Source organism: Rousettus aegyptiacus, unplaced genomic scaffold (assembly GCF_014176215.1).
Source record: "Rousettus aegyptiacus isolate mRouAeg1 unplaced genomic scaffold, mRouAeg1.p scaffold_m13_p_6, whole genome shotgun sequence".
Taxonomy (NCBI): Eukaryota; Metazoa; Chordata; class Mammalia; order Chiroptera; family Pteropodidae; genus Rousettus; species Rousettus aegyptiacus.
In genome coordinates this window covers 2199025-2222172 of record NW_023416309.1, presented here as the reverse complement: position 1 = coordinate 2222172, position 23148 = coordinate 2199025, and positions in this window count along the sequence as shown.

Genomic DNA, 23148 nt, shown 5'->3' with positions numbered 1-23148 from the left:
ATATTACTCATTCTGAAATTATCCTGAATCGTAGAGAATGGACTGTTCTCTGGTCTCCTGGAGACTCTTTTGAAATAAGGCTTGGGTTGTGGAAATAAACTAAACATGTTGTGTAAGCATAACTTTTTAAATAACAATAAGGAAAGGAAAAGAGACAAAAATATTATGAGTGACTGTGTTCCTGGTTTACACCTGGTGTTATTTATATGTGTGTGGGACAAACCCAGAAGCTTGGCCATCACCTCTCAGCTCTAGGAGCAGGTGAGCAGATTTGGGCCTCAGAGCAGGGTCAGGGTTGGTGCCACCACCCAGTACAGATCTCGTGTCTGTCACAGCAGCCTCTGTGCATGATCTATCCACAAGAAGACTCTTCCTGAGACTCAGTGTCACAGGAGTCCCCATTAGCCATGGGAGCCTTTGGAACCCAATCCCAGGAAGGGAGGATCTCAGAGAGAAAAAGAAAGGCCAAGAGAGGTCAAGCTTCACAGTACAAAGAGCAAGAGGAAGACCAGTGCTATGCAAGGTGTAGAGGAAGGCCAGAAAGTCAGGAGCCCAGGTTGGGCTCAGGGTACTTCAGAGGCCACTAGCCAGGAAGGACGACCCGTGAATTGGTTGCCTGAACACAATGTGGCAAACATGCCCTGCCCTCCCAGAGGCTGTGCCTTACCAGGCTTTCACACAGAAAAGATTTCTATGTGTCTATCCAGCCAGCAAAGACCACCGACAGGCATGTATATGATGTGGAATAAATCCTTTCTGGGGGTAAGTTCAGTCTTTAATGCTGCATGTTATTCTGGCTGGGTCATGATGTGGAAGAACCATCTGACATAGAGGCTCCATCTCCAAGAAGAACTGGGTGTAGCCTATATGCTTGCTCAAAAGAATGTTAGAGTCAGAGAAGACTGTCAATGCCTTGGAGAAGCTGGGGAAACTGGGATCCACGGGGGAGGCATAACTCACGCAGCACCCCAGGTAGTGATGGCAGATTTGGAACCAGCTGGAAAACCACACTAGGAATAACTATAGTTTGGCTTTGGTCACAACTCCCATGGGGGCATTCCCCCAATGTCACCTGTTCAAGGGCTTCCAAATTATCCACTTGGATGTTCCCATTAACAGCTTCAGATGAAACGAGCTCGGTGTCCCTGACCACGTCTCCACCTTTGCCCTCGGTCCAGGCCACACGCACTTTGGGGAGTACCACTCTGGATGCACAAAGACGACCTGCTGTGAGAGGCCAGGAAATGGTCTGTAAAGCTCTGATATTTAATATTTTCCAAATTTGTCATTGCTCAGTCTTCTAACATGGAAAATATGGTTTTGATTTTATCGTTGGTATGTTGCAAAGCCCAGTCTGTGGGTCCTCAAGGAGGGCAGGCCCCTTTTGATGGGCAGGGTCTAGCCTGTACTCAGAAAGGTAACTGAGCCTTCCTGCAGGGTCCTGCTACTGAGGAAGGTACTAGCCTCACCTTCTCCTTACTGGCCATCTTCAGAAGCCCACCCAACCACGGTGGTCCTCCTCCAGCACGTCCCCAGGCTTGCTGAGGCAATCCTACTGTGCTTTCCCTGGCAAACAGGGATCCACTGGCAGAAGACAGAGCAGCAGCCATCATCAAAAGAGTTATTGAGCACTGGATATGTGCCAGCTTTAGCACAGGGCACTTCCCAGCACCAGCATGAGTCAAGAGAGGCAGGCCCTGGAAGGAGAGAGATGATGAGGGTAGGCAGGTCTGCAAGAAGTGGGTAGGGCGCCCAGCAGGTCCCAAGTCAGGCTAGATCCCAAAGGCCCAAAGGAGCCCAGCTGCCTCCACAGGGCCATCCAGGCTTCCTCTCTGTTCTCAATCTGTCTCCCTCTATTTTCTTCCCTCTGTCTCTTTATCAGTTTTGTCTCTCTGTCTATCTCTGTCTCTGTCTCTTTCTGTGTCTATTTCCCTCTCTGTCTTTATTTCTCTGTTAGTCTCTGTCTGTCTGTCTGTCTCTCTCTGTCTATCTCTGTCTCTGTCCCCACTCCACTTTCCTTCACTTCCAGATTCATTTTTCCCTGGCAGCAGTTGCTCTGTGCCCAGGGCCATCTGGGAGTCTGCCAGGGTGTGTACTGCCCCACTGATCATCTGAGCCTGATCCAGTGCTTCCCCCTCATCCTGCCCCACCTCCAAGGTGCGTCTTGACACCATGGAGCCATCCCTGGCCCTGGAAGCTGAGGTTCCTCCCCCAAACCCCACACCACCATAGTTCTATCTTCCTCTCAGCCTGGAGTAGAAAACTGTTGCTCAGATGTCTGCTGTCTGTCCTAGAAGCTTGAGGTCTGTCTGGAAGCTTCTAGACTCAGGATCCTCATTTCACCCTTGCCCTTTGTCTTTCCCAAGGTAAGTGGAGCTTTCCTGTGTCTGTGGTCTAGCAGGGGAAAATCTCTGGCCTTCTATCTCTCAGTGTAGGAGAAACCAAGAGCCAAGCCACCTGTAGCCCCTGGGTACTATGATGGCTGTTCCTACCAGGTTCCCAGCCAAAATCCTCTGAATCACTGACCCCAGGGAGGGGTACCCTTTTCCCCTGCTCCCCACATTCATTCCTGACTCTGTTTCCAGTCTTCTAAGACCAGTGACCTTGGGTGTCTGCCATGTCCCCCATGCTTCTTCTAGGGCAACTAGGATCATAGCCAGATTGAGCATCATGGGCAAGGGTCAAGGGGTCATGGAAAGCATACCCATCAATGGTGGGGACTGTTAACAGAGTGGTCTAGAGGGGTCCAGGCAGGGAACATGAGCAGTGAAGGGGAGCACTATAGCGTGTGATGGGGTCTGAGGTAACTCATTCACCAGCTAGATTGGGCAACCGCTCCCCTTTCATACAATGTGACCTGATCCTCCAATTTTTCAAGAGAAACTGTAAATTTGGACTTTTACATGAGAATGCATATTTTATATGAAACTTTTATATGAAAAAACATACATATTTTTTGAGAAGCATTCTATAAGCCAAATAAAATACATTGACAGGACGAATACAGCCTGCACACCACCTTTATGACCTCTGTTTAGTGTCCCCTAGCACCTAACCCTTAAGCCCCCACCAAAACCACCCAGAAGCCTGGCAAGGTGGCTCCACCAAGGCCCCACACTCCCCTTGTGCCTAGCTGTGTCACATGTTCTGCCTCACCCAGAGCCTTTAAGGCACTCAAATTATCCCCACACAGGCGCCCACTGCAATCTACAGCCTCTAGGCTGGTTAGGCTGCCCCTGACCTGCAAACCCTACCCTTCCTTCTTTTCACTCTGTAAAGTTGGTCACAAAAAAAGCCAAGGCAGAAGGGTGGTCTAGGAGGGCAAGGCCGCAATGACATGCTTGCTTTCCCTTTCTTTGCTGTTACTGAGCATAATGTTTAAACACAGCTACGTTCTGTCTCTACTTAAGCAACCAGGTCAGAGCACCCTGCCAGAGGCTAAGCCCCATGGCCCCCAAGGAGGCTCCTGCCTACACATAGCAGCCCCAACTTAGGGCTGCCCCCTCCGATGGCCAGAGTCACCGGATTTACTGAGCCATAGCTGTGCAGCCTGGATGAGTAACTTAGCTCAGCTGACTATTTATTCATTCATGAAGTAGGAACACTAACCACTTCATGCTAGATCAATAGGGACAAAAATAGATAACTTACTTAAATTGTCCCAACATCCTAAACTGCAGGTACCCCAGAATAATAATAACAATGGGTAAAATTTTGTTCCATTTGGGGGTAATTTGAACTCCGGTGCCGCCCCAGCAGCATGGGGTGGGGGATAACAATGCAGAAGCGCAATTAGCATTTTCCCCTCAGTCCTTTCCTGCCAACTCAGCAAAAAATTACAGGTTGGCTAGATTTAAAAAAAAAATTATTAAAGGTATATTTTAGAAGGAGATGTGCCACTCTAAAGAAGGCTACAGCCCTGTAGGATTTGGGATATGAAAAGATAAAAGAAATAAAAGACAGAGTACACCCCAAAAAAGGAATGGGTTTTCAGTGAAGAGAGCTATAACAGAGCAGAAGTGGGAAGGTCCGCATTATATTAGGGCTGTGGTGGGTCCTTACAAAGGTGTTCCGAAGTAATTGGCATGTGAGGTCATTTTGAGTGACAGTTGGCTGTTACATAACTCTTTGCGTAGTATGCATGGGCTTACCCAAAATTCAGTCTGTTATAATTAGATTCATGAACTTCTGAGCATAAATATGGTATTATAATGATGTTATAATGAGGATGAGGTTATTGGCAGGTTAGGGTAGTACCTTCTGTGCAAGCTTCTATGCCCAGATTAGGCCAGCAATAGGTTTATAGCCCTTCTGTCCTTTGTCTCCCAGTATGCAGGAAGGATTCTCTAACTACCAATAATGTGTTCTTTGGGAGGCCTCTGGGTTGTCTCTGGGCTGGGCCTCCATTCCTTTGCTCCCCTGTTGCTCATGTCTGACTTGCTACCTAACAATTTATTGAACCCTACTGTGTGTGATGCACTTTAATAAGGGCTGGCAAATATCATCTCATCTGACCTTCACGACTGCCTTGCATGACTGCCCAGAGTGGTTAGTTCTGGGGCCCAACATGTGTGGTACATCTGCCTGAACACTCCATTGGGTCTGGTTTGCCTCAACTCCTGACATGGAACTGTGACCCTTCCACCACCTGCTCCCACTTATCTGGCTCCCACTTCCTGCTAGTGTAATACAGGCCTAGAGTGTGTAACACTATCCATTTGTCCCAATCAACTTCTATTCAACCTTCATAACCCAGTTCAGACATACCTTTTACTGAAAGCTGTGCCCAATGACCTATAGCTCTACATAGGCTAGACTAAACTCCTCCTCTGGGCCATGCCAGCACCCATTTTTGCCTTGATAGAATGCTCTTCCTGTGGTATGAGTTCATGATACAGTGAGTGACATAACTAAGCAGAGGCAAGGTAGCCCTCCCTCCTGCCTTGACCTTAGGGTCCCTGCAGCAATTCGCGGTCCGCTGTTCCCTGCCTCTGATGCCACCTCAGACCACCACTTCCCACTCCCAAGCAAGTCATACCATGCTGGGAGGCCCTTGGGCCACAGAACTTGCAAGGATGGAGGCTGAAGTCTGTGTTTTGTGTTCTGCCCTAGGCTCTGAGAAAAGCCTCTGGCTGAAGCCCTCTGTCCTCCACATTTTACCTGGCTCTTCTTGTATAGACGGGGACAACTTCCCTTTTTATGGCTTTATTTTCACACCTAGTTCCAGATACCTTCTCATGAGGGACAATTGTGACTTTCTCAGGGCTGAGCAGGGCTGAGAGGCCCAGGAGCCCCAGGCAGCCCCAGTTGTGACATCCTGTGGTATGTTATCAGGTGACCAGGGCTAGATTACCATCTTAGCAATGCCAGAGATGGGTATGCACTCAAAATGTAAAAAGATATGTTTTCCAGCGGTTGAAAGTGTTTCCAGGAGGAGGGTCGCTAAGAGGCAGAGCTCCCCCTGCTGGTAATGCTGATGATATAGCTTTGCTTACAGGAATTCTAGGAAGGGACAGAGTGGGAGACTGGCGGAGGAGATCCAGGATGCTCATGCAAGCACCATCTCTCTCTCTCTCTTCTCTCTCTCTCTCTCTCTCTCTCTCTCTCTCTCTCTCTCTCTCTCTCTCTCTCTCTCTCTCTCTCACACACACACACACACACACACACACACACACTGACACCACTCTTGACTCACTCTGCCCACTGGAACCCCAACAAACCAGTCGCATAGTCGTCAACAAATACATAAGTATCTATGATATGCAGACACTGCCCCATAATCAGCTCATCCAGGGTACCTGCCCCTCAGGGTCTTAATTCTCTATCTTCAATTTGCCAAGGAGGCCTCCTGTCCCACCTCTAATGTCCCTCACTCCACGGAACTGGCCCTTGCCCCACACTCCTATTGCAGGTCCCTGGTCTCAGATCCTTATGCCCCCACCAGGACAAATTACCAGTGGCCCAGCTAGGTGCTCTGCCTCTGTGCTCTCTTGCACCCACCCAACCCACATAGTATCCCACATTCCACATGCTCCCACTGCTCGCTCGCGAGCTTCCTTGAAAAAGGCCAGACTCCTCGTGGTGGTAGTTAAAGCCTCAGGTGCTAAGACCAACCCAAGGACATGCTTCCTATGCCTTCACACATCTGCTTTCCAAGCAAACCACAGCATTGTTCCCTGAAAACACCTCCCACCTCTAGCCTCACAGACACCACCGCGGCTTACCCGCACCTAGACAAGTACATTCTGCTTTAAACTCCCACACAGCCCTTTCCCCTCATGCTCTTGGGCAAACTCACACCCCACTTCTCTTCCCCACACCTATGCTACATGTACCCACCCACTCTTCACTTCATGCAAGACCCCTACCCACTCTCCTGATATACATACGATCATGTCCATCCTGCCCCCTGAGCTCATGGCTCTGTGGAGAAAGGAGCTCACAAGCCCCAATATCCAGTTTCCCAGGAGGAAACTTTGAAAGGCATTGAATTCACAGGAAGAATTGATCCTCCAGGAGGGCAGGGCAGGCTGCCAGAGCCACACGTCCCAGGGGCGAGACAAGGCAGCCAACAGGACCATTGTTCATGCCTTCCAGCTGGAGCCAGGCAGGCCCTACCCTCAAGCCCCTTCTCCATTTGAGGAGGCAGCGGGAAAACAAGGGCTGGTACCCAGGGGCTTAGTGGCCTGTTTCAGCAGCTCCCTTCAAGCAGAAGTTTCCCACATTTCCTTCCAGCCAGGGGCACTGCACCCAAACTTTCTGCCTCCACAGCAACAGCAGCCTTGCTTGGCACTGTGTCTGGGCCCAGAGGACAGGGGAAGGCTGAGGGGAGGGGAAGGAGGTGGGAAGTAGTGCAGGTTGACCAGGATACTGACTGGTGGTGGCCCTTTTTGTGAAGATGCCTCCAGCCCTCAGACCATCTCTTTCTATCACCCTGAGACACCAAGGCCTACATGGGTCTTGGGGGCCTATCAAGATAAGTCCGTATCACTGGGCCCCTTCACGCAGGACCTTTTCCTGCCTCATCTTTTCATGCCCTCTTTGATAAACAATGCTTGGAGGGCACACTTGGAGATTAAGAGAGAAAATGTGTATACAGTCCTTAAGAGCAATGCCAGGTACCGGTGAGTCCCTTCCAACATATTCTCCTGCCCTACCTTCCACCCAGAGTCTGTTTGCCCCAAAGTTATGCTTTCTCAGGACTCAGAGACCCCCAAATGGGGTGGGCTGATGTCTCCTTTTCCTATGGAAGCCCTATTCTGGCTGCATTGAGTCCAGAGCGGTGTGTCCTCCACTCGGCCTGATGTCCTCTTCGCTCTGGGCCTGCAGGATCTGGCACTGGCACTGTGTCTCCAGAACCTAGTGTCTGCACCCCCTGAATCCCACCTCTCTGTTTCGCTCCTCCTTCCACACCAGGCCACCTGGCACATCCAGCCCTCTCTGTTCCTCTAACAGGTTCTTCTGAGAGAGCCAGGGTCTCACCTCTTCAAAGCCAGCCCTTTGGCAAGACCAGGGTGCCTCAACAAAGGCTTAGCAAAGGGCAGCAGGGTTGGTGCTGAACATGCAGGCACCCTCAGTGATGCTCTTTGGCAGTGGACACAGAGACCCTACCAGCAATCTGGCTTCTTGTCCCCTGTCCCCTTTGGGGAGATCCCCATGTCGTGCTATCTGTGGCCTCCCATGCCTGCTCCTTATTCATGTTATAACCTGGCCATTTCTCTGGTTCCCCATAGTCCCTGAAGCCATAATCAACATGGTATGTAAGCCCCTGTACCTCTTACAACAACAGAACTCTACCTTACTAAGCAAAGTCCATGGGGCTTCAAAACACAGGTCCCAAGAACTTTATGTCATCTGCTGAAGTCCCCTATGAAGTCCCCTCCTGTCAAGCCTAGACATATGGAGGTTCTGTACGTGCTTACATGGGGCAAGACTGGTTCACAGGACCTCTGAGCCTGCCACACCTGCCCTCACAGCCCACACCTGCTGACCAGTGAACATGGGGTCAGTCAATCAATCAATCATCAGGCTCTTCCTCACTCTGGGCCCATCTTGCTAAAATCTGTCCCCATTTCTTCTGACCTTTGATTCTTCTTCCTTCCTCCACCTAGCTCCCCCACTGGACTCAATCCTGGGATTTGAAGATATGGTCTTGATCTCCAATCCACCCCAGTACTGTGTCTTGGACTTGATCCTTTGACCCTTTATGCCCAGTGCATGCTCATGTTGGCTGCCTGGAGTCAATTCGGGTCTCTCAAGACCCATTTCCTTTAGTGGTCAGTGTTCTTGACAATGAAATATTTGAGAGAAGAAGGCGAGAGCCTGGGCCTGGATTCCATCCCTCTACAGCCTTTCAGGGCTCCCATTTCCCATCCATAACAGAGGCAGAGAGATCATGCAAAGAGAGGTAGAACTCCCATTCCACATGGCCACAGGGTATATCTGAGGAAGACACAACCTGTGATGTTTTCAGCCATCCTGAAAGTTTAACATTTAGAGGACCCATCCTCATGCCCTTCATCTTGTTAAGTAGAAGGTTATATAGTAGAGCATTGGGTAGGATAGGTGAAGGGGCAGAAAGATCCTGGAAGCAGTGGGGATGAAAGGCTACTCAAATAGACACAGAAAAGCATCAGGGGGAATAAGAGAATAAAGAGTGTAAGTATGGCATGAAGGTCCTAAAAAAGAGTGCCATGCTGTGGCCATGTCTACTGGCTGCTGTTTTCCAGAAAATGGAGCAAAAATCCACAGGCCAGCACAATCATGACCCAGAAAGGCAGCAGAAATGGCTCCCAGGAATTCCTATTCTCTGGAGAGGCTCTGTGACTTCCTAGGGAAGGTGGGAGGCTGAACTCAGGAGTGTGTGTCCTGAAAAGGGCAAGACTAGCTTGCCTCAGGGGAGATGTGACTGGTCAGTGGTAGGGACGTTGTTAATATGGTATGCAAGCCCCCATACCACTAACAGCAACAGGACTCTATCAAATTATTGCCTCATCCTCTCAATCTCCCAAAACTCCTCATTTCAGAGTTCTCATGCTCCTTCCATGAACCCTCAATGTTCCTCTGAGGTCCTGTGTGGCTATGCTGCAGGAGATCATAGTACCTTTTAAACTATGGTGCCAAAACAGCATTCACCATCTTTCATAGTCCTCTTGGACCATTTTCCCACAGCATGTTGCTCCATAGCTCGGTGAGGAGCTTAGGTGAGAAAGGATGCAGGCAGCCCTCATGGTTCTGCCTAGCGCTGTTCATTGGATGTCCCTTCCTAGATCTGCATCTTCTATTTGAATCTGCAACATGGGACTCCAAGGCTCTGACACCCCTCTCCTCTCTGGCTTTCTCCCTACCAGGCAGGCTACGAGCTCAGGGCCTTACTTTCACTGAGTCCCATGGCCATATCAGGGAACACAGGCCAGGTTTGCCAGTAGAGTCAGCCTGCTGAAGGCTCAGGACCCCAACCTATCCCAGGCTTATCCCCTCTCATGCAAAGCACAGGAAACTCCAAGTCCTGAACATAGAGCCAAGTATATCTAGTCCAATTGTCTCAGGAATATGAAAAGCATTTAACATGACAGCTTAATTTTTTCAAACAAGGTGGAGTGACCCTCATGGGGCATTTCCTTGATGCCAAACAGTGAAAATGCCTCCAGTTATTTTCATGGTTCCTGATATCCAGATGCTTGGCACCAGGGAACTCAAACTTCTACACAAGGATTTTGTTTTCTGAAGCGGGAAGTATTCCAGAGGTCATCAGAGTGACCACCACCACTTAACAAGTGACTATGCACATCCATTTCCACAATATGGGATTGACCTGACAAATCAGGGGGTCCTAGAAGAAACTAGGAACCTGAAAGCCTCCTGTGCTTCTCCAGGGCCACCTGTCACCATAAGAAGTGCCAACGTTGAGTCCCCAGCATACAGTGGAATTCAGAAAATACTGGAAAGTGTCTACTGACTTGAGGTCAAATGGGGGAGTGCAGCCTCCTTTGGAGGCTTAACTCCCATCTGTGCTGCGCCCACATGTGTGCCTGCCTCATTTGAACCAAGGAAATTGCAGTGGGATAACTGGAAGCTTCTCCCAGGTTCTCTGCCAAATGGGCCCGATGCCAGAGCTGCGATCCAGGGTATCCCTGCCAAGTTTCTAGGCTCTTGTTATGCTTCACTCCTACCCAGGGGGAAAACCCTTGTACTTCTTCACTTCTTTTGAGACAGAGAAAATTGAAGAGAGTTAGCTTGCATCTTAAACAAGGCATATTTTCTCTACACACATTTTTTTGGAATGGGGAACAAATTTTCCTTCTTTTCCATTGGATGCTGGTGATGGGCTCTAGGGGAACTGCTCAAAGGCACCTGTTGTTAACTGCCAGGGCTGAGTAGAGGCAGTGCAAACTGCCCATTGCCTCAGGCTTTGTGATTAAAAATAGTAAACACCACGCCACTTGGGTTCTCTAAAAACCAGTGACAGAAAATACTATGGTGTTAGTAGTGCCCTGTATGTCACACTAGGTGAAGGTCACAGTTCATGTGGCAATGACAAGTCAGGAAGGACCGATCTCAACTCAACTAGGAGGGCACCTCTCCCAGAGGGCCCCACAGGCCTGCACTCCCGGAAATTCTAATCAGGGTGAGGGGGAGAAGGTGGCCCCCACCAAACACACCCACAGTGTTTGAGCCTCCAAGAACTGCCAGAACCAGCTGAAGCTGTCCCAGGGAGAGGGCGAAGTTGAACTGTGGTCCCCACGTGAGCCTGCTTCCATCACTCGTTCATGAGCTCAGCAAGCATTCTTTGAAGACCTCAGTGGGGAATACACCACCATGCAAGGTACCTTTTGGGGAAAATCACACAAGAACTACTCTGAAGTTCTTCTTAATGAATTGGAAATGCAAGACAATATTGTCACCTGGGCCTGCCTTCAATGGGCTCTGGGTCCATAGAAAGTGACAACTCACTGCCCATGCCACACATGAGGAAGCCCTTGACCCAGACTGGGACAGGGAGAGCCCTCAGGAGGAGGCTGCTCCTCAGTTGAGTCTCACTGGGTGAATGCAAGAAGGACAGGGCCTTTTTTTTTCACACAGAGTTCTCCCCGAAGAGGGTATAAAATGATTATGGGGTGCAGGGCTAGTATGTAAGCTTCTATCATTTTTTAGTCTAAAAAGAAGAAAATGATATATCTCAGCTTTGCAGATGAGATCGTGTTGTCAGAAGCTGAAGGAATAGGTGCACCTTGTCCTCATTTCTAGTTCTGCTCTTACCCTTCCCTTCTTTCAGATCTGAGACCTTCCTTGATCACCACCCCCCTGCACGCGCGCGCACACACACACACACACACATACACACACACACTCCTCTTTCCCCTCCTCTACTCTACCATTTCTTTTGTGGCACTTCTTACCACCAACAGCATGTATTTGGCTTCTTTGTGTTGTTTATTATTGGTCCCTGCTCCCACCCTGGCTCAGGCTCTGCTTTAAGCACTTTCCACAACTCCTTTCATATTCAGCACCTCCTGTGAAGCAGATACTACTAAGATCCTTATTTTACAGATGGAGAAACTTAGGCCTGAAGATGCTAAACAGCTTGACCTAAGTGGCCAGTTGGTTGATGTCAGAGCAAAGAGTCGATCCAGCCCTGTCTGGCCCCATAGTCTGTGCAATTAACCCCTGGGCCATAGTGTCTCCGAAATGTAAGTTATCTAAGGGCTGGGCCTCTTGTCTGTTGTCTATGCCACTATAATCTCAGATCTGAAACAGCACAAAGGCTTCATAAATTTTTGCCAAACGAATGAATTTATGTCACCTCCCTGATCCCCTGACACTGGTTTTACAATCCCCCAACACATACCCAGGAAGTTCTGAATACATGCTAGGGTTCATCCTTGAAGGGTCCCCTCTGGATGTCAGAAGCCCCTGGGACCTGTGAAAGCAGAGTACCTACACCCCCAGGCAGGGTCAGGATGTGATACCAGGAGGCAGTGACCATGTTGGGAGCAAGGCCTTTGGGCCAAGTAGCAAGGTGGAGCGTCAGGCTGGAGGCACTTTGCTGCCCCTTCTATCCTCACGCATAGCACTCTCTACTTCCCCACACACCATTGAAGTCACAGGCCTCACTTAAGTGACAATAGTTTGTTACTGGAAACTTTGGGGCAATGGAGGGAGTGGAAATGGGTAGAACTGGGGTGGAATCCCACTTCCTTACTTAGAAGCTGTGTGGTCTTAGGCGAGTGTTCCAACCTCTGAGCCAGATAGGCTCCGAGTCTATCTGTTGTTCAGGGTTTCTGCCTGAGAAGTAACATTCTAAAAGCATGACATTCACAAAAGTGGTCTTATTCTCTAGGCCTGTGTTCTGGATGTATTTTGACCTGGAGGAAATTTTGGCTTGAGTCTCCCTGTATAATCCCTACATCCAAATCCCTCCTTGCCACAGTCCTCAGGTGTCTGTCTGCCATTCCTGACAGACCTCAGGGCTATCTTTCTGTGAAGCCTAAGGCCAGCTACAGAAGTGTTTTTGTCCAGTTTCAGTTTCTAAAATCTTACTAGACTTTTTTTTTTTTTTAAATCAAGATGTTGTATACATATCTCCAAATCTGAGGATGTTTTTCAATGTAAATGTTGATTTCAATTTTGAAAAACCTGTTGTGAATCCCTTTTGAAAATTCACCAGTGGGGAGGAATTTCCTCTTGATAAAGGATTTCAGATCTAGATGTTGTCTCACTGGAAAAACAGAACTTCTTCCAACATTGGCTTTATAAGGAAGCCGATGCCTGGGACATGATATGTACTTCATTTTAGGAAATCGAAGTATCTTGATAAGTGGAAATACTTTGCAGCAAATAACCTGCTATTGTGAATCTACTTTAAAAAAATAAACACAGTTTCATAATCTGTTTCAAGTAAGTAGTGACTTTATGCAAAAAAGAACTTAAAGTCATAGCTCATCTGGATACCAGTAAACTCAACATAAGTAAGTGCCGGTTTTACAAGTGAGCTTAGATTTTACTTTTAATTTGTTAACAAGAAATAAATTAACTTCACGAAAGCCAATTAAAATACAAAATGTAAGCTGTAGAAAAGATTAGCACAAATAACAATTTCTGTACACGGGAAATCTGCAGCTGTTTACCAGCAGGGCTGTGATCTTGTGGAAACAACCTGGCAACATTAGTTTCTTGCCCTGCAAATTGAGATTGACAACATCTATCTCTCAGGGTTGTTTGTTTGTTCATTCGACAAACACTTGTCATGGTCTCTTCATTCTCCATGATAGCAAGTACCCACGGTCCACAAGCCAGGATGTCAGCCCAGGTCTGTGGGTCACACTCTAAATGACAACATGCTGGCCCTCCACATTTGAGAACAGTCATCCTTCCCTCCTGTCACTTAACAACTCTGTGTTGAGCACCAAGTGTGTACCTAGCCAGGACTCTGCTCTTGGGTGTTGTGATATCGCAGGAAGCAGAGTCCCTGTTCTTACAAGCTTATGATCTAGAGTGAGAAGAAAGATATTAAATAAATACACACACACATATATGTATACATATATATATATATATATATATATATATATATATATATATATGAAGTTTAATGAAGAAATAGAAGCAGGGTTGAAGAATAGAGGTGAGTCCTGAGTCTTTTCTGTCTTTCCTCTTAAAAGAATGCCCTCTGCTCTGTACGTGTTTCTCTCCTTCTTCCCCAGCCCCACAAAGCCCAAGCAATGAGGTTGCCCACACCCACTGGCCTTCTTCCTTTCTTATCAGCTCAGATGGGACATTCAAAGAGCTCAGATGGGGCTCCTAGAGAAATGATGACCCAGCATCTCACCACCCTTGAAGACTCAGCTGAGGGAGCATTCTGGGTCCAGGGAAAGTGGGCACGGACCCTGTTCAGAGTCTAGACAGGCCTAGTGGGCTCACCTGAGAAGCGTTGCCCTCTGAGAGGGCAGAGTAGCAGAGAGGAGGGTGAGTAGAGGGGAAGGGCACATTTCCATCCACGTCCTGTGTATGGAGGTAGGAGCTCAGCATGCCTGTGGATCAGAACTGAGGGGCGGACTCAGCTTCAGGGAAGGGTGTAGGGCAATCTCATATGGCCTGGGAAAGGTTCACATTACAACTCAACAGGCAATGTGACCATTCAGTGACATACCACAGGCCTGGCCAAGGAGGCTGGACCTGTTGGGGACTGAGGCAGGGCAGACCAGATAGAAATGACGAAGACTCAAGGTTGACCCAGCCAGCCTGGCCCATCAGCTAAGGTGGACCCAGCTCAGAGTGGTCTTTAAGTATGTTTTTGGAACCAGACTACTTCAGCTTCAAATCCCACTCTGTCCCATTAGTTATGTGACTTTTTGCACATTTTTTACGGGCCCAAGAGAAGGCTTCCTAATCTGTCCCATGGAAGGAGTGTTAGGTGCCTCTCAAGGCTACCTTGAGGATTCATAAAATAGTGAAATGTAAACCTTTAACCTTAGCAAGTGGTCATATTACTAGCAGGCCATGGTGCACAGCTGGATCCTCCCCCAGCACCCATCCAGCAGGCATGGGTGCGGCACTACACTGTGCCGGCATATTTTCATCCTGCTTACCTACCGTGGACTGTGTATGTTAATGTCACAGCTCTAAAATATTATCATTACAGGCCATGAGATTTAAAAAGAGCTTCCTTTCCAGACCCACATTGTTCTGCCTATAATTAGCACAAGTTTCCAAGAACGTCACAAAGAGGTGGGAGGAACTGCCTGGTGGGATAGGTTTGTTAGTATAAGGCATTCCTGGGGCTTCTGTGCAGCTGGCCTGTGCTCCTCCATCCCTTGCTTCTCTGGCCCCTGCCCTCAACAGCCACCAGGACCTCATTAAGGGATTGGAAACGTCAGCCTGTAATGCCTTGGCCATGTATGCAAAACTGCTGGGCTCCCTGCTCTGCCCCCTCTGCCTCTTATCAGTGGTCCCCAAGTGATGTTTGTGCTGGGAAAATCAAAGCAGGGCTTGGGCGGAAATTATGGACCACTGGTGTCACACACTAATTAAAGACTCTGGGGTCAAGCATCAAGAAGGGGACAGACTTCCTCAATTCTTGGTCCCTCTGCTAATGGGATGTCAGAAAATACAGCCTGGGCTGCAGGCTGTGGAAGCTCACGTTGCCAAGGCCCGTGAGAGCATGATAAAAGGGTGACACAGTCTGCTGTGCCTCAAAGAAGATGACAGGTCTTGCTTAACCAAATGCAGAGGAGATGGTCCTATCCGGACCCAGAACCAAGGTCACAAAGAGAGTGGTTGCCAGAGCCTGGCCACATGCTGCAAACACCCTCAAGTTGAAGTTGTTCATCTTCAAAGGCCATCTGCCTGCAGTGCAGGAGGAGGGGCGGTGGTACTGGGGGTATTCTCATGTTGATCACAACACATTTATGACCTAGTAGGATATTTAGAACAGTTCTGAATGTCTATATCTCTGCAGTTTAAGAAAAAAAAAGAGATTAAAATTCAAGGATGATTCGGAATAATGTAAAATAGCCACACATACAGAGAAAAAAAATACATAGCCCTGAACAATATCTACTATTATTCTCTGTTTCCCAAGCTCTTGATCTATTGGAATGTTAGCTCCTAGAAGGCATTGGCCCAGTCAAAGTGATTCTTCTCCACTCCTGTCCCCAACAAGGCAGGTGCAAGGTGGAGGCCTGGAGCCATCTGAGCGAGTGACTGAGCTCACACCCTTGCATGTGGGATGAAATAACATCCTTGGGTATCAATTTTGTCTCCCTCTGCTTCCTACATTCATTCAAGTCCTCATGACCCAGAAGTTCTCACCCCAGCCTCGCCCCAGCTCCCAGCTCTTGCGCTTAGCTCTTAGCCCCATCCCCCAGCCTTGTCCCAGCTCCCAACCCCAGACAGTTGGACCAGATACTCCTACTATTTCTCCAAAGCAAAAGCTATAAATACAAGCCCACTAAGGTCAAAATCTGGCAATTTTAGCTCCATTGAGAGCTTATCATGAATTCCTGCACAGAGAGTGTCCATATACTCAAAGACTATCTCCAAAGTTTCCCGTGAATCATGAAAGGGACCACATGGGCACAGCCCAACCTGAGCAAACATGGCCACTGTCAGCATCAGGTTGTGCAGCAAGGTCCAGATTGGAGCCTCTGCTCCACCCCATTGTCCTTTGATCAGGACTCCCCAAGGTGGCATCTGTTTGAAGTGATGGTCAGTCATGACCCAAGACTATGGGGCCCTACTCAATGCACCCATATTCTCAGTCCTCATCTAGGACAATCTTCAGCCTCCCGCTAGACCCCAGAAGGAGATGGGTTATTTAAGCCAGGCCCTCTGTGCCTGGTGTGGTACGCCAGAGCAGATGGTTTATGGTACACTCCATATATTCTTTGAGAAGAGCTTCTGAGCCTTTCTTTCTTCCTTCCTTCTGCCTGTTCTCAATGCCCACTTTTATTGAACATGTTCCTCAATTTTTGTATCATTCAATTCAGCTTCCTCTGACAGAAGAGACCTCACATTTATTGAGCACATACTATTTTCTAGGACAGGTTTTGTCAACTAAGGTCTTCAGGCCAAAACCAGCCAACTATCTATGTTTATCAATAAAGTTTTATTGGAGCACAACTGTGTCGATTCATTTATGTATTGTATATGGCTGCTTACTGGCTACAACAGCAGAGTTGAATAGTTGCAACAGAAATCTTATGGCCCTCTGAGTCTAAAATATTTACTATCTGGCCCTTCACAGAGAAAGTCCACCAACCTTTGTTCCAGGAGGTTTGCAAAAATTGTTTTGTTGTATCCTCATAGCAGCTGTGAGCAATAGTCCCTCATTTTCTCTTGAAAAGAAGTCACTAAAGCTGGACAAAGTCAAATAATAGAACCCTTAGCTGGGAAGGAGGGGAGGCGAACCTCACATCCACATCTATCTGACTCTGAAGACCATATTCTTGGCACTTGTCATTTCTTTCATATCTTTGGTAGAACAAGCTGAGGGTGAACTGTCACCTTGATCCCGTTGTTGGGGCAGCTAGAACTATGGCTTCCAAACCAGTAGGATGTCTAGTAAGAGACTCCAACTTTTCTCCATGAAAATCTTGGTTAAATAGAAAGACAAATGACCTTTCTCCTTAATTATTTCCCAAGATCCCCAAACATTAATCATGCAAGTAACTAACTCCCACCTTTTCCCCTTGGGTTTGTGACATAACAGTCAATCAACCACCCTCTTCCTTCTCCCTCTGATCTAGGCAGTAGATATTCGGAGTCCACGCCAGGTGGGTAAATCTAGACCACACGTCCACAGGACCCTTCCTGGGACTATCAGCAACCACCTAACTGGGCAGTGAGACTCAGGATGAGGAAGTTGACTGTGGTTACAGAGAAGCTGCTAGAGGCAAGACCTGTGATTTACTCAACTGAAGCCTTCTGGGAATCAGGAACTCAACAGATTTGATTATGAATCCCTAGGATTCCCCAGAAAGCAGATGTATTAGCACTGGGATGTTTCTTGTTGTTCATGTTGGCTGCTAGGCCTCTGAATGCCCCTCTAAGGAGAACTGGCCTCAGCACGAATCTTGGGGAACCTAGGGCACAGCCCCTATGCTAGAAACTGAGCCAGGTAGGTGAGGCTCATTCATCTTCCTGCTGTCTGCTCCCACTTAGCCAGCAGTGAGCTCCATCTGAGCTCAAGAGTAAAAGAAGTAGCCCAGTGCAGTGGTGCCAGAGTGGCAGCAGCAGCCTAGGCCCCATTTTCTCAGCTGACTATGCCTGCCTTGATTTCTCCCCATTCTCTAAGCCTATGTACTAGGCTTCCCTGTCAGTTGCCTGATCTCTTCCAAAAATTCTATTTCTACTGAAGCTGACCCAGGTCTGTGCAGAAACAACGCCTGGAGAGATTAGCCGGCTCATCCAAAGTGACACAAACAGTATAAGGCAGATCCAGGACTTCATCCAGCTCCTCTGGGCCTAACAGACATGTGCCTTTCCCACTGGTCCACACTGCCTCTTAGGGAGTGACACCACTTGTTCTAGAACCTCAGATATTGGCCACCGCCCAGATGCAGCATTGAACTGTCCTGACTTCCACCTTCACCTAGTTCCCCAGCCAGAGGCCCTCTAACAAATCTTCTCAGGCCCCACAACGGCTTCTTGACTAATTCCCGCCTTCTTGGGAAGCACATTTAAATCCCTGGAATATCCAGTGGGTTCCAGAAATGAAAGTAGAAATTTTAATCGTGCGTAGAACAGTGAGAAAGAAAGAGGTAAATTTGGAAGGTGCCAGTCAGCTTGCAGACAGGCACCAGCCGGAGGAGATGGAGGGACCCAGATGTGGGAGGGCCTGAGGCGGGGTCAAGGAATGAAGAAAGTAAGCCCGTGGTTACTTGCCTTTGTCTCAGAGCAAGACAGGCAGGGCGTGGCCACCAGAATGGAGTCATGCAAATGAAAGGGGAGGGGCGTGCTGAGAGCAGTCTAGGCAGAGGGCAGCTGTGTCGGCGGCAGTGCACGGAGCAGGTACCTCAGCAGGATTTCAGTACTCCTACCGGTCTGAGAGGGGTGTTGGGGTCTCAGATGATTTTTTTAATGCCTGAAGCATAACTCTCTGTGCCTAAGGATGCACGGACAGGACAAGTCTGGACCTTACTTTCTTCTTGTTTCTGTGTTACCTTCTCTAGACATGGGCCAGGCGGGGCTGGACACTAGTGGGGGAAGGTCAGGCTCCTCTCTTCCGGACCCATGGGTCAAAGCCAAGCATCTATATCTTGGCATTTGAATGTGTTTATTTGGGGGTGCTCCCACAGAAGGTGAGCTGCTCTTACCTGCTCCAGGGAAGTACTGGGTGCAGTGAAAGAGATTCCTTCGTTAGGTGATCTCACTTGCACCATTACATGCATGCTGAGCACTTCACATCCTGAAGTGACATAGGCTATCATGAGCATCAGACAGACATACTTGTTGAACTTCTCTCATTTTAAGTGACAAAAGTGAAATTAAATAAGATTTAAAAAGAATTAATTTCACTTGTTTTTGAAGAGAAACTTAAGAAAATAAGTCACACTTTCTCAAGCCTCCATGTTGCCTTCAAATTCCCACTAAAAACTTGGATAAGGGACTTGTAACATCCTTGTGGACTGTCCTTATTAACTCAACATTTTATTTAAATTGCACTTAGCACCTGCCTCCATTTACTCAGCTCTGGCAGACAGCAGAGTTCTGATTAAAGGCTCTTCTCCATTTTAGCACAGTGTTGCTTCAGGCGAAGTCCCAGCTCACGCAGGCCATCATCTGTCTTCATCAAGGCCATCCTCCAGTGGCTTGACATCAGCTGCTCGGGAGGTAATAGGACAGTGAGGGCTGAGTGGCTGAGATGCTAATGACAGCCTCTGCTGTGCCTGGGGAGTGATTTGTATTCATTACTGTTCTCCCCAATCATTGTCCTGGGTTACATGGGCTGCTGGCAGGCAGGCTTGGACAGGTTGGCTAGGCTGTAAAAGTGAGGAGGCAGGGAGGGTAATGACAGAGATGATGCCGATGACAGTGACAGTGAGATAAGGCAGCGGCTGCTGCTGCTGATGCTAATGAACACTGCCACTTTGGGAGCACCTGCCATGGTTAGGTACTGTGCAAACCACGTGACCTAATCTTTCCCGTGTCATTCCTACAACAAGTCTCGAGATAGGTATTCTCAGGTTCTTCTTTCATGTTGTAGCAGAGGAAATGGAGATTTGCTCCTGATCATTACTCAGAAAAAAATCGACAGGGTCCTTCTGCCTTAAAGCCCAGTTGTAATCTCTTCAAAGTCTTGAGAAAGCCCACTCTTCACCTTTTTCTGCCAGGAGAAACTCTCTGGCTCAGTGGAGCTGGCTTCCTGTGGCCACAAGGAGGGCAGTTCTGTGCTGGGTGACTGTACTAATGAGCTATCACCTCAACTATGTCCATCACTGACGAGTCTCTTGTTTCAAACAGGGTTGATTATTGAATGTATTAAATGTAGCTCTGTGTGTGTGTGTGTGTGTGTGTGTGTGTGTGTGTGTGTGTGTGTGGTGTGTGTGTGTGTGTAGCTGAATTTTAGAACTGGATCATGGGGAGCACTGTGGAATAGTGGAAAACACCACAATTCATGGGGTCAGCAAAGGCTAGGCTAGAGTCACAGCTCTACTTTCAACTCAGTAATCTTGGGCAAATCACTCACTGACTAAAGCCAGCCTCAAAGTTACCCCATTGAATGGAGCCCTAGGGCTCACCTTTTTCACGAAGGGAACACAGTTCCCAAATATTCCAAGCCAGTTCATTCACATGAGGAGACATTTTTCCCATTCAACTCCAGAGTCCCACTGGTCCTCCCTCCTATTTCTCTGGCCATGCTTTCCTCTTCCAGTCTATTCTCACTGGCCTACTTATACTCTCATCACACATCATTCAGGCCACTGCTATGGGAACAGTCTTGCTAGTAGAGTGAATCCCATCAAAGCCCCATGCATGTCCTCTTGGTTTGGCCCTTGCTTAACCCCAGTATTGTCTCCCACCACTCCTGGCCTCCTCTTTGCTAGCCCAGTCATGATGAACCACTGGAAATCCCTCATACTTGTTCAAGGGCCCTGCTCTCTCCACTTCTTAATAGCATCTGCTCCCCAGCCTGCAAGAGTCTTCCCTCCTCTCTTTATCCATCAATTATCAGATGGCATCCAGAGAGTTTTCCTGAGCTCTGCACCTAATTTCTGTGCTCACCCCACTCCATCCGCCACACAATCCTAATACCATACTTGCCATCTGCTGCTGTAAGTGTCTACCTGTCTCTCATCACCATCAGACTCCAGGTGCCAAGTCAGGAACCGTGACACATGCACATCTACACATCTGACAGTACCTGCCCTTGCAGAGCCCCTGAGATGCATTTGACTTGCTCTAGGCCATCCTCAGTACATTCACTTCAAAGCTGTATGACTGACTTTGGCATTATCTGCCCACTCCTCTTCATCTTCAAAATAGTCACAGGATGCCCTGCCTCCCAGCCGTGATTTCCTTTCAATAAGAAGGATCCCCCCCCCACACACATATTCCAAGAACCAGAACCATAATAAAAAAGCAGTTAAGTAAAAGGAAAATAAAATTGGATCTGAAACCCCCATTGCCCACCATCCAGGGAAGGCTGTTTCGAGGTGTCCTCTCAGCGATGCGACATCGGATAAGAACAGGTCATGACACATCTACCTCTCTGACTAATACCCAGAACAGTTGCCTGGAGAATGAGTCACAGAATCACCACATCACAATGCTGATGGACTTTCAAGCTTCAATGAACCAGCTCCCATGGGAGGGCTGCTTCTGCATTATCCCCCAAATGGAGTCCAGCTTCACCAAGACACCCCCAGGAGTGGGGCTTCTGGGATGAGCAATAGCCCCAAGGTAAGAAAGCCCCTTCTAAGTCTTGGCAGACACCTCCTCTGTCTCTCTTGGGGAGCTACAGAGCCACTCAGATAGAGTGCCATTGGAAAACAATTCGCCTGCTCCCTTCACCCCTGCTCTTTGGGCAGAAAATCCCTTCAACCACCAGCTGGGTTCCAGGTCCCTCTCCTTCCATCCCTGACTCTTCTAGAGACACCATTTTCATGGAGTCTGAGTAGTCCTGAGGAGGCCTCAGGCCATCATTCAGAAAGATCCACTCTATCGAGGAGAGAGTATTGGGGGTACACTTCTGGTGGCCGTGCTGCCCTGACTCACGCTGAGCCACTGCCCTCCGCCAGACCCACCCAATTGGAATAGTGGAGCTTTGCTCCCTGACCTCAGTACGCTATGTTCTTGATTCTCTTACATCATTGCACTCAAGCCAGAGTTGATTCAGTGAAGTGCAATGATCTCAAGGGCTGTGCTTTTATGTAAGGTGGGGCCAGGGCCTCCAGTGTGGTTCTCCTGATGCAACCTGGGGAGGTCCTCCCACCTCGCTCTGCATCTCTAGCCCCATCTCCTCTGGCATCAGACCTGTATTTCAATCTGAAAGCTCTATGGACAGCTCAAACTCACCATGTCCTAAACTGAACTCATTAAAGTTTCCTCCAAACACACTCTTCCTATTCCTTGCTCCAGAGAATGACATCACCACATCCCAGTCCCCATGCCAGAAACCTGGGAGTCATTTAAGATTTCTATCTACTGCACCAATTAGCATTGTGGGTTGCATTTGCCTAATATTGCTCAAATCTAGCCGCCCCACCCCCACCCCCAGCCTTCCCACCATCCTTCCCCTAATTCAGGTTCCCATTATCTTTTGTCTGGACTATTATTGCAATGGGCTCCTAACCTGTCCTTCTAATTCTAACCTAAATCCCTTCTAATTCACTCTCAACACAGTTCTCAAGATGCTCTTCCCAAATGTCCTACATGATTCTGGCTTTAAGTACATCAATAGTTCTCCATAAGCTTCAAGGAAAACGAACTTCCTAACCAGGCTCACGCCTGCTTCCCACTCCTTGCCTTTCACTCCACACGCAGCTCTCTTTTTATTTTCCTAATACCCCTTCTATGTGGACTTCTTTTTCCTCCATCCCCTACACTGAGCATACTATCGGGCAGCGGCTCTCAAATTTGAGGATGCATCAGAATCACTTCTAAGGGTTTGTTAAAGCACAGAGTAAGTACTGAGACCCCTACCCAGTGAAATTGGGGTGGGGCCTGAGAATTTGCATTTTTGACTTCAGATTCTTAATGCTGCTGAAGGCTGCTGGCCTCATGGCTATACTTTGAGAACTGCTGCTAAGGGGTTTCAATAAGCACTTAGAAAGGACGCAGCAAATGTCAGCTAAGTGTATGAGTGCATAACTGCTGATCAACTGATTTTTCAGGCAATCATGAGGACTCTGTGGATGAGGTCCCATATGTATAAATAACCTTGGGTGGAATTTTGTATAAATTAAAAGACACAAAGCTATATAGTGCCCTCACCACAGTCTAGAGCGCTCATTTGAGTTTCTCTCCCTGGTGGGGTCTCACTGCGTGCCTGGAGGAGTTAGGGTCTTTTCCAGGTGCAGCAGTGGCAAAGGAGGGCCTGGGCCTGGGATCTCACACTGCGTTCCTGTTACATCATTTGGATTTCTTTATAGATTGGAGAGCTTACAGCATCACCAAAAGAAATGTTTCTGTGATTTTCCAATAACT